Raw genomic sequence first — 11,148 nt, 5'->3', positions numbered from 1 at the left:
TAACCAACAGAATGGTGGCCAAAACTATGAAAGTAAGACCAAAGCTGTAATAAACTGAAGTTATCCCTCTTTTATCTGGTTCCCACTCCCACAGCTACCTTCTATTGGATCCTGGTTTCCACATGAGACTCCTTCTGTTTATGGTTTAGTACTGGCAGTTTCCTTTAAGTAATGGTTATGATGGTCATGGTTCAGTTGATACAGAACCTTAAAAAAGTGCATATTTACAATTGTATATATGTTTGTTTAAGCAGATTTGTGTATATCTCTTACAAAACACAAGACTATCCCCAGGATGTTAATCATCATATAAATGAAGCTACTGTGCTTCTCAAGGTCTGCATTGTTCAAATGTTATAAATGCAATGTCACTATAGCTGAAATTCTCACAGTTTGACAGTACTGCATTTGCTAATTTGTGATTGGCTATTGTGAATGTAGGATTCTCTCTTCGTGGTTCTAAATGTGATCAACTGGGGGTGTATCTGGGGTCATTGACAATGGAATACTTTATTAATGTTTATAAAGAAATTGATGCGCAAATCTGATATGATATCATGCTATGCTACCTTCAATATTATTATGGTCATTTGGATCTTGTCATTGGCTCCATTTATGTCTTAACTGACAAAAATAACTCAAGCTCCATGGTCTGTCTGGATAAAAGCTCCAAAATGAGCAGTGACACGTTTGCAGGAAGAAAGCATGATATTGCAACAATAGCTATTTTTCTACCTGATTCAGGTGTAAAATGTCTTCTCAGCTGGCTTTTTTTTAATCTAGAGCAGTCAACCATTAATAATAGCATTGATAAAAGCTCTGTGTGTGTTTAGTATTCCCTTCACAATGTTTTTTGCAGGCTAGGTGGATAATCCTGTTTATCATTCGCTCAAAGTTACAAACTGTTTTTTTTACAGTTAAAAAAAAAAGCATGGCTCTAGGAAGGCAACCTTGGTCTGTCGGTTCATCATTTGGATCCAGACTGAAATATCTCAAGACCTACGGTTTTATTGGAATTTATTTTATGTGCAGAGACATGCACGGTCCCCAGCAAATAAATCCTACTTCACTTTTCACCAGGCTCCATCATAACATTGACATTCATGGTTTTGCATGAAGTATCTTGACAATAGATTGCCATTACTGTAATTTGGTACAGTGATTAATTTTCCCCAAAGGATGATCTGGTAATGACATTTGAGATTCCTTGACCTTTTATCTAGCACCATCATCTGGTCAAAATGTTATTTCATCCAACACTTTGGTTTATGACAAAAAATACCTCAAAAACTGATGACATGCCCATCAATCTAAGCTGTATTTTATGTTTAGGGCCAATTAGCAAATCTTAGAATGCTTACACGCCAAATTTTGATGGGAAACATGGTTGATATTACCTGCTACACATCAGCACATTAACCTTGTAATTGTGAGCTTATTAGCAATTAAGTACTAAGTATGGGCTTAAGCATAGCCCTAACTAACTACTATATGGATTGACATTAGTTTTTTTGTACAGACATTCATGTTCCCCAGAGGATGAATCATACCATCTTCGAGGATTCCTTGACTTTTACTAACTGTCCATATCCTAACGTATTCTCTGGTCCCAAAGCATGTCTCCTGTTTTATACTATGGCCTTAAACAACTTTTCACAATCGCTAATGAGTCATGTTAGCTAGTATTTGTTTGAGGTTACCATTTACATTCTAATGAGCATCAAATTTGATTGATCAGCATTGTAATGTCAGAAAGGCTAACTGCAGTTTCTTTCAACTTTAATTATATTTTTTTGCAGATTTCTCTATTATTCCTATTGGTAATAACATTTTATTCACCTACTATAAGTAATACCTGAGATATAGGAGCACTGTACCATTGCTAAAATGAAGGTGGGTGGGGCAAGAAACTCCAGGGTTAGACAATCTGAAGTGCCAAATCTATGAAACTAAGATTCCAATAAGTTGTAATAAACAAGAAATATAGTATTATATCACTCACTTTAATCAATGCGGCATATCATATGCTACGGACTAGCTGTGGTAGGGATATACTAATACTACAAATGATTGCTCTGATCCAGATAATACAAAATAAAGTATTTTGACTCATGCTGGCAATGCAACTACTGTGGAGATCATAACTAAAAAGAACTGTTTAAATAATGCACTTTCCGTTTCATGTGAAAGTATCATGTAAAAGAGGTGGAGTGGTTTCCAGTAGACTGCCTTAGTGCTTTGAAGGATTAATATTTCATTTCAACTCAACAATAATTCTTGTTCTGCATTAATTTTGCAGTTTCATTTTGTTTTACTTGTGTTGACCTGGAAATATAACACCAAACTTTTTACACATATTACTAAATCCTGCACTTTTGAAATGCAATAACAACAAAATACTGTGCACGCACGTGCACACACACACACACACACACCTGATTCCATCAATGAGACAATAAATGTTAATTTCCCCATGCAGACAGTTTGTGTTTTTCCCATTAACAACCTCAATCTTTTGATCAGAGGCATCTCTCTCTCATTCTCTCATCCCTTCCCTCTCCGTCTCTGGGTTGTCGTATTCTTTCTGTCTCGCCCACACTTTCTTTCTCTCACGCTGTGTTTTTGGGATCACCTGGAGATACAGTTCTCCTCTCCTGTTTTGACGAATTGGCATGGGCAGAATGAGTCCTCCTGTGTGGTCCCTAAAGCCATCCTAGGGGAGACCTGGCAGGCCGCATTAGCATGAGGCCAGTTGGATCAGTCTGCACTGACTGTGACAGCCCTGGAGCCTTCCTAACTCCTTATACATTAAGTAGAATTATGCAGCCCTGCCAGCACAGACGGGCCCGATCAATGGATTGGACGACATACGCCAACAGCTGCCACGGAGATACTTTAGTGCAGTGAGATTAATTCCTGCTGCGAACCCACGCCCGTCAAACACTTTGCCACCGCTAAGTTCAGACAGTGCAGTCAAAGTTGATTTGCTCCTTGGTTGTCTGTTGGGGAGTGCAGGGATCACCTCTGACTGGCAGCTGGAACAGGTGTGGGAAGGGCAGAAAAGACATTTGTACAACCATGATGTAGGTTATTTGAAGTCTCTATCCAGGTGTAGGAATTGTTTTTGATTCTCCACATTAAGATCACATTTTTTTAAAGTTTGGCTGCTTCCATTTGTGCTGGAAAAACAGGGGTACTCTTTCTGTTTCATGCCATAACGTTGTTTACTTTGTAAAGGAAGCAACATCACCCCTGACTACCAGTCCGTTGCTATATACTGTAGGTGTGGATGTGTGTGTGTGTGTATAATCATAAATCATATAAGTCAAATCATATTTTCTACTTTACTTACAATGAAGCCAATAAAAAACTGACTAGAGCACCAATTACTTCTGCCCTTCCTTACATTTATAGATGTCATACCACAAAAGATGCAAAACTGAGGCTGAAGGTACTTGGGTATGGTGGCTCATTGATTAAGACCTTAACATAGAACTACCAACAAATCTTTCTAAAAGCCATGAAGCTAATGGGCTCTCTTTTAAAATATATGTGGTATAAAGAGTTTTGCATGGCAAGATACCCATTACTTTACACTGGAAGAAGTTGAGCTCCAAAAAGCTAGGGGGGAGAAACCTATCCATGAGTCAGACACTGGCCTTCTAGAAACCAGAGTCCAGGTGCGGGTATTGTACCATCAGGATTAATCAGCTAGACAGATATTTCTACAATAGCATGCAGCAACATGTGTTAAATATAGCACTAATACTTATGACTAATTGCCATTTAATATATTTAAGTTTAGATTTACAAATTCACATTAAAACTATAACCAACTATTGTTTCACAGGTGAGCTTTCTGGAATACCCTGAGACCTGAACCTGTGCTAAACAAAAGTGGCTGTCTGGAGAATGCTTTGACTGTGCATGCCTTCCCAGCAAATATGATGAAAGAAAAAAAGGTTTTATGGCCCAAAATTGTTTGTAGTTTCAACTTTCTTTTTATTTCACATAAATGGCAAGTGCTACTTGAATCACTATGTTATATGAATGTTATTTAATTACCAGCATATTGTATAATATTACTTTGCTGCAAAGTAACACTACGATTGATTTCCCAACCTTTTGGAGTTAGCCGTGTGACTGCTGCTCTCCCATCCAGAATTCTCTGTTTGACCAGTTTTGGATTTTCTTGCTTCACAAAATGCAAAGATGGTGGCAAACTGGTAAAACCCAAAGCCAAGCTTGAAAATGCTCTCTGAAAAAGGTGCCATCACAGTCACAACTTTAATCTTTTTCTCAAGTATGTGATTAAAACATAATCTTCCAACTGTTACCAAAAATATAGCCCCAATAATGAGCTAAAAGAGGACAAGGAGCACTGGAATATTACACAGCACTTATGGTCAAATGCCATGCAGTAAGAACACACTCATCCTTAGAGCCTCCAGTAATGCATTGTTAAGTCTGCAAATGGCAAAACATTTTCGGGTGACAGACTAACTTAATATGTCACTTAGAGGAGTTGTGAGATGCCCAAGGGTTGGTGAGAGAGCAAGAGAGAGAAAGAAGAGAGAGAGAGAGCCTTAGTTCAGACTTTCACATTTCCTTTAACAAACTTGAAACCAGGGGCTGCCCCAGGAAAGCATAAAAATGACAATTTAATTCCTCTTGCAATGGAAAAAACTCTTCAAAACATGTAAAGCCTGGAATCGCCAGAGGTGATTTGTGGTGATGTCATCAAGCTAAAATAGCTCCTCATTAGCACCTCTGAAGCAGGTCGTATGATTAATCGTCACCAAAGATTTACAGTCCAATTAGAGAGTGTCTGGGTGTGGAACAAATGACTTACCTTTGAGGGAAACACATCAATGAAAAGAACCAAATGGGCTTTTTGGGGCAATTTTTGTGCCTCGGGCTGATTGATGCTGAAGTGGATGGGCGATGGTTTTGGGATGCGATGAGAGGCCATCACTCACCATGCTGGGTGGCTTGTCATAGAAACATGGCAAATCAGTGGATTCACAGTTTATTCTCGACATAAAAAGCTTTGTTGAAGTGATTCTACATTACATTCTGTCAGAGAACAGCAACAAAAAATGGGTCTCAGTCAGAGTTTGTGAGTGTGCATGCACCCTATGTGCCTGCAAAACCATTTCTATGGGAATGACTAATTTAGCAGCAAGCGCTCCTCTGCTCTCCAGCCTTGCCTGAAGTTTTAATCCCCACATTTGCATGGCTAAACATAGATCAGCTTCTCCACATCCACACTGGATATTGACTCAAGGAATACAAATGCTTATTTTGACTCTACGTTAAAAACGTTGATTAAACATGCATAAGCTCACTCCTTTTTTGTGTCTATGGAGACACTACATGCATATGATACAGCGAGACACATATGCAAAAGTTCCCAGTAAAACAATTTCGGATTTTTTTTTATCCATGTTGGGCCACTCTGTGTTCCAAAGAGTAATTCAATTTCTTGTAAATGGGTTTCTCCAAGAGCTTTATTGCTGAGTTTAAGGAGAGAGCTCACAGATGCGGAACGGATGCAATAACCGCCGACTCGCAGGCTGATAGAATAGCTTTATCACACACTACTTGCGCTGTTGAGCTTCGGTATTCTATCTTGCTGGTATTTTCACACACACAGAAATTTGCAAACACACACATAATCACTAAATAACACAGGAGAAGGAAAATGCTGTTAGTTCTGTAGCAAAATACATTGGTTTTGGTTAAATTAGGCAGGAATAAAGTTGTGTTTGTGTGCGTTATGTGGCTGGTAATAGTAGCTGACACTGAACACATCTGAGCAGCTGGCCGGTCCTCCTGTTTGGCAGAGCTTCTTATCTGAAGGTGCCCCTTTTGGCTAAGAAGGTGTCTGACGCTGCTGTACAAGTAACCCAGTCACTTATAAATTTAACACGCTTATGTTGCATCAGATCTTAATTAGATAAATGCATGTATGGTTCAATAAATGTTTGAAGCAACGCATTCTTATTTTGTCACAAGGAAAATACCTAGTGGTTGAACATGGATGGAATGGTTGAACAAAATAAAAGCAACTCCAACCGAAAACAAGTTAAACTGTAATCAGGCAGAGGAAGCCAAATTCAGCAGAGTGGTAAATGCATCAGACGACAGAGGGTTTATCCTCATCTGTTCGGGTAACTCATTCACTACAGAAATGAATGGCTCAGAGGTTGAGGAATAAAGACACACCTGCTCCCTAATGTTAAGGGACATGAATAACCACTGTGTCAAAAAAATGTTTGTTCAAATGGGTTTGAGGCCTTGTTGGTGGTGCTGAATTGCATTATATTGCAGGTGTGGGTGGATTACTCAACAGGTCTACCGGGCACAGGGGCACCAGCAAAATGTCACTTTAAAAGATATATGACAACTAAGAAGAGATGCAAAATGACCACAAAGAAACAAAACAAATTCAAAGAGACTCAAAAGTACTACAAAAAGACAAACAATGACACGAAAAAGGAGCGAAAAATTCACAAAGAGAAACAAAATGACTACAAAGAGACAAAGCAACAAAAAATCACAATCAACTTGTCCACGTGACACAAAACCATAGAAAGATGTGTAACGACTACAAAGACTGTGACATAAAAATAAAAACAAAAACAAGCTACATAACTAAAGAGTCTGTGAGTCTTGCTCCTATGACTGAGAGGTGGTGGGGCCTTTTACATGTCTGTGCCCAGGGGCACATTGTCTCCTAATCTGCCTATGATTGCTGGGTAGTTTTGTTTTCTCCACACACTGTATGAGAATGCATCATGTACACTGATGTAAATGTGACCATGAGGACTATTTTCATTCAGAACTGTCTTTTAGCAGTCCTCCTTAATCACTTTATACCCATGGTGTAGTCACCGTGATATGCAGGTATCCGGCGTATACCATGAAAGGTCAGGGATTTCCATATACCAGCTTACAAAAGCTTGAGGATACATAACTTGATTGTTTTGTGACAGAGCATTCACACTTTTGTTCATAAATTTACCCCGTCTGTAAATTTGTGTTGTTGTCCCGAGTCACCTAGGGACAACAACACTGCTTGGCGGACATTCTCTGCGGAAATTAAAAATTAACTTATATAAATCTCTATGGGAGATATGAAATGAAAGCAAACTTAAACTACACTCTTTCAGCATTTTGGTAAGCCTGCCCCTGAAGCTGTACTGCCGCTTCGGGTGACACTGCTGCGGACGTTAACGTTACAGAGACTACAGAAAGTCAGCCAGGGTGAGCATGAAGCTAGTAGGACAAAATCACGGTGTACTCACTACAACCCCCCAACTACCCTACAACACTGTTCTAGTCTATACAACAGATGGATGGATGAACTGATAAATAAATGGATGGATGGATGGATTTTGAGCTACTTTTAGCCTTAGGAAGGTTGATGAACTACTACCGCACTTCTAAATTACTTTAAACAATCATGAAAGTACTAAGTAAAGCAAGACTGTTCCATCCATGTGATGGTGATACTGAGCTTAATCTTTATTTCCTGTGCTGAGGGGGAGCTGCACCTTGACTCCAAATTGCTCTGACTAGTTGACCGTCACTGACACCCCCCCACTGAGCCTGTTGTCCCACCTCAGTCAGGTTTAGTCACGTTCATGGTGAGTCAACAACAATACCAAAGAGCCCAGCCAAGGATAAAAGTGAGATTTTTTCCAGGGTGAACTTAACAAGAATGACACTTTTTATCCCACGTGGTATAAACGCCCAAGTATTAATCATGCATAAACCAAAAGATCGAGCCCTTGATGTTCACATACAGAATGTACAGGCACATGTTGTTATTACACAGTCAGAAGTGAGGGTGATGACATGATTGGCCTTTTGTCATCAAGACTAAATGTCTGAAATCATAGCTGGTGACAAATCATAGCTACATACTAAAAGGTTCTTAAAAGGAGAATTCTGGGCAATTTTTACGTTATCATTATAAATTTGTGTGTACTTTCGTTCGAGAAGAATCTTGACCCAAATCCGTGCAGGCAACACGGAGTATCTGCATCTATGTGTACGAGCTTTCACTGAGCTAAAACGGCAAAAATGCAATTAAAATGTCTGTGCAAGATGAACAGGGCCCTTACATGACAACAATATGCGTATCCAACTCAGGCATTGTTTTAATTCACCTACCCTGTCTCTATCCTGCCGGTAGCTAGCTCGCCCCATTAGCTGCAAGCTGCTGTCCGTGTCCGTTCAGCCAGGGTTCTGGGATAATCATTACGCCGCACTTCCACGTGTATTTGTAGCTCAACCAATTTGTTTGTGATCAATCTGGTAATGGTGAATAGGAGGCTTGGTGGTGTCGATTTAGTTCCCTTAGCCGTGCCTGCACCCTCCTTGCTTCTAGGAGCGATCTGCAGACTATTACTACAGCTAGCCTTCTCTAAAGCTATCACTGTGCAAGCCAGAGACATCAGTTGGCCCGTTTCCATGTAATTACATAGTCACTGATATGGACATAACCACTACAGTGCTCAATTACCTATTTTGAGGGGGAATAAAGATTTTGTTGTAAAGGCATGACCCGAAGCAAGGATGCCGGTTGGGCCTTCTAGCACGGCTAAGGGAACTACCACATAGGTCAACACTGCCAAGCCTCCTATTGACCAACACCAGATCCATCACACACAAAATGGATGAGCTACAAGTACACACGGAACTGCTGCGTAATGATTATTACAGAACCCTGGCTGAACATCACGGATGGCAGCTACAGCTAACAGGGCAAGCTAGCTACCGGCAGGATAGAGACAAGGGTTGGTGAACAATGTCTGAGTTGAAAACGCATATTGTTGTCACGTCGGGCCCCGTTCTTGTTGCAGACATTTTAATTGCATTTTGTGTCAAAGGTACTCAAAAACTTGCCCCGACAACTGCCATTTCAGCTCAGTGGAAGGTTGTACACTTAGCTGCATATACTCCGTGTTGCACCAATTCGGTTCCGTTTTTTTTTTTTCAAAGTACACGCATATTTACAGTGATGAAGATTAAGGTAAAAATTGGCCGGAATTCTCCTTTAACAATGACAAAGGACAAAGAGGATGGAACAAACAACATACTAGCAATGGGTCTCAAACATTTGGATTTAACTGTCTGTGGACCCTGAAGGTCCACAACTAATTTTACATTGAAAATACATCTAAAAAATGACACTAATGATTAATAGAGAACGAAATAAAAAAATCTAAACATCACACAAAGGTGCATGGGCTGAAGAGCTTTACTGTGACATTAACGTGATTTAAAACAACAAAAATGAGGTAATTATACATTAACATATTTGTAAGCCTATCCCTATTAAGGACTAAGTAGTATTAGTAGTAGTACTAGTAGTCTTCCTCTGGATATTCAGCGTAATACATCGAAAAATATTTAGAAGAAAATAAATTGAGTGATAAGTGTTGAAAGTAAGTTCCTTTCGCTTCTGTATTGCAATGACTTAAGTGACAATATAAAATGTATTTCTCTTGACAAAGTTACATTTTGATGCATATGATTGAACATTAAAATGCTAATGTCTTTACGTTATCAAACCTACTTAAAAGCTTTGAAAAGAAGATTTACATGCTGGGGTGCCCTGGTAGCTTACTTAGTTAAGCCTTGTATTGTCTTCACTTTTGGGACCCTCTCTTTTCGAATTGACCTGTGACTTATATGGGGATTTAAAAACAATTCTTAAATAAAATTTTACTTCATAATCATTTAACAAATATTGTCTTTATCTCAATTTTAAACAAATGAGATGACATATATGTTTAGGGAATGCAATCAGTCTACTAGAACACAATTAAAAATGGAAGTGTGGTTCATTTTATAATTTATGTTAAATAAAGAAATTAATTTCCTTGTACTCTTGTTAGTTTTAAAGTTCTGTTGTGTCATTTGGAAATACCTGCATTTGATGTTGACCTGGTTTATATTCATGTATGGTGTCTTGGGAGCCATGCAGACCAGGCATATTTGTGAGCATGACAAAATTATTCTAAGACAGTTTAGTGTGACAGTACAGCCCTACATGAAACCCAAGCCCTCTTTTTTTTAATGGGTTAGCGAAGCACAAAAAAAAACACAATCGCAGAGTCATCTAGCAGTTACAACTTCACCAAAGTGTCAGTAAATTGTTATTGCAATGAGTTATCAAGACATTCCATTTTTAACCAAAAACGAAAAGATGAAAAGTCAGGGAGTCAACAGAGAGGGTTTATCTTCTGGAAACATTAAATATCTGTGCCAAATTTCAATCCATCAAATAGTTCTGCTGGTATTTCACTCTGATACAAAGTAGTCAACCAACAATGCTATCCCCAATGCAGCATCGCTAGCATATCAGAACACTTTCATATCATCTTAATCATTTCACTGCCATGAGTTATATAGTTGTAAAGTGGAAGGAGCTATTTTCCACACTCCTGGTTCCAAAAGTAAACACACAGTTGGAGCGCTTCTACTGCTTGGATTGTCATGATACTTTTGATTTAATCATCATCAGTCCAAAAGATTAACATGTGTTAGAAAACATATGGTCCTTTGTTAAAAGGTACAAAGCTGAGTACACCAAATTGTCGGGGGAATAACATAAATCTGTAGGCTTTAAGTTATCCAGGATACTACAGTGGGTCTATGTTAAGTAAAATAAAGGATGTTGTATATTGTTGAAAGAAAACATTTGTATGGTAAATACAGAATGAGGAAACACAGCGGCAACTCTGTAAATCATGTGATGACATCATTATCCTCAAGCTCCTTTATTAGTGGAACAGCACAAAGAGCACATAAATGGACCTTGTCTAGTTCATTATGGTGATAGGCTCATGAATGCCAGTTTAACAATGCTATAAGCTTTTATCAGCAGTTATTGCTTATAGAAACGTCCAATGGGTGTTGTTATGTCCAGAGAGTATCCAAAAATTGTTCTCAAGTAAAAGTACTGTTACGTCAGAATAATAATTATTATGATAATTTATAAGTAAAAAGTTGTCTTCCAAATTATTACTTGAACAAGAGTAAAAAAGAGCTTAATGAAAAAACTACTCAAGTAGTGAGTAACGTTTATTTTTTACCACAAGCATCAATTAGACAGACAAAAATACAAATTAT

At 38.6% G+C, this 11,148-nt stretch overlaps 1 long non-coding RNA gene across 1 annotated transcript in view; it reads left to right on the top strand.

Annotated features, from left to right (window-relative positions):
• The first annotated feature begins 6,662 nt into the window (after positions 1-6,662).
• Positions 6,663-11,148, top strand: part of LOC117948332 — an 18,060-nt gene continuing 13,574 nt past the window's right edge. The window contains exon 1 of the long non-coding RNA XR_004657414.1: positions 6,663-6,761. This is a non-coding gene — a long non-coding RNA (uncharacterized LOC117948332). The remainder of the gene's footprint in view (positions 6,762-11,148) is intronic.

This window comes from Etheostoma cragini, chromosome 7 (assembly GCF_013103735.1).
Source record: "Etheostoma cragini isolate CJK2018 chromosome 7, CSU_Ecrag_1.0, whole genome shotgun sequence".
Lineage (NCBI taxonomy): Eukaryota > Metazoa > Chordata > Actinopteri > Perciformes > Percidae > Etheostoma > Etheostoma cragini.
This window is presented reverse-complemented; position numbering and strand designations above follow the sequence as displayed.